The sequence below is a fragment of the Condylura cristata genome, unplaced genomic scaffold (assembly GCF_000260355.1).
Source record: "Condylura cristata isolate star-nosed mole 26May11 unplaced genomic scaffold, ConCri1.0 scaffold00011, whole genome shotgun sequence".
NCBI classification, from domain to species: Eukaryota; Metazoa; Chordata; class Mammalia; order Eulipotyphla; family Talpidae; genus Condylura; species Condylura cristata.
The window spans coordinates 1,074,662-1,075,723 of NW_004567112.1; the positions used below are offsets into that span (position 1 = coordinate 1,074,662).

The following is a 1,062-nucleotide window of genomic DNA, read 5'->3' on the forward strand; positions in this document are numbered from 1 at the left end:
GGCAGAGGCGGCTGTGCACGGGCAGGTAATTTGCTGAGCCGAGCCCCAAGCAGACGCCGCCTGCAGTTTGGCCCAAATTCACGAAGTCAACCTGGATCTGGGTCGCGCCCCTCCCCCACTGTTGCTTGGCTTCTGAGCCCCCCCGGCCTCCTCCGTGGCCCTCCTCCGTGGCCCTCCCCCACCCCGCGAGGGTTTGCTAACCGCAGAGCACGCGCAGTCCACGCAGGAGAGTGGAGGCGCCTCCGAACCGTCTGGGGGCGCTGGAGGCCGCTTTCTGCCTTCCCCTGGGCCGAGCTGCAGGCGTGGAAGGCGCAGAGGGGAGATGGGGAGGTTCAGAACTCGGGGTGGGGTGCTGGCAGCGGGGTTCCTGCCTCGGGCTCCACAGACAAAAGACAGGACTGTGTCTGCGCAGAGGCCCTGGGGTCTTCAGCTGGAATCCAGAGCCACGTGAATGCCTGCCGCCCCAGGGACCGGGGTGCAGGGGGAGTGTCCCCTTGAGTGCTGGGCCCGCCGGCACGTGCCCCGTGGGGCGCCCCACACCGCGGGCGTGCCACGTGAAAATGTGCTGTGAAACACGTCACACTTTTGAAAACACTCAGACAGGCCCGGCTGGGTCACGGGGCGTGGCCTGCGGGGCGGGCAGGACCAAGCCCAGGCGCAGCGCCGCGTCCTCGCCGGCTGCCCAGGGCGCCACGGGGTGCCATGGGCCTCGTCTGGACCCCGAGTGCCGCATCCTCAGGCCTCACCCAGATCCGTTTTCCCAGGAAACACGACTTCACCCTCAGCCAACCCGAGGCAAACGCGCGGGCAGGGAGGGAATCGCTCCTCGCCACCCGGTCAACCCGCCCACCGGGGAAGCCGCCGGACAGGGCCAGCCTGGCCCGGGGGACGCCCCCTGCCCTGCCGCCGCCCAGGCCGCCTGCTCCCGCCCGCTTCCCGCCTTCTGTGGAGGACGCCCACCGGTGTGGGGGCTCAGGCGCGCCGGGGCTCCCTGGAGAGCGAGGCCGCCGTCGGGGTGAACGAACCGTCCCGAGGCGCCGGCGCACCCGGCGGGGACGCACC

The 1,062-nt window shown here is 71.1% G+C and overlaps 1 protein-coding gene across 1 annotated transcript in view; it reads right to left on the minus strand.

Annotated features, from left to right (window-relative positions):
• The window catches only part of PTPRE (protein tyrosine phosphatase, receptor type, E), a 42,892-nt gene that overhangs the window by 36,330 nt on the left and 5,500 nt on the right, over positions 1-1,062 (minus strand). The gene's annotated exons all lie outside the window — the stretch shown is intronic.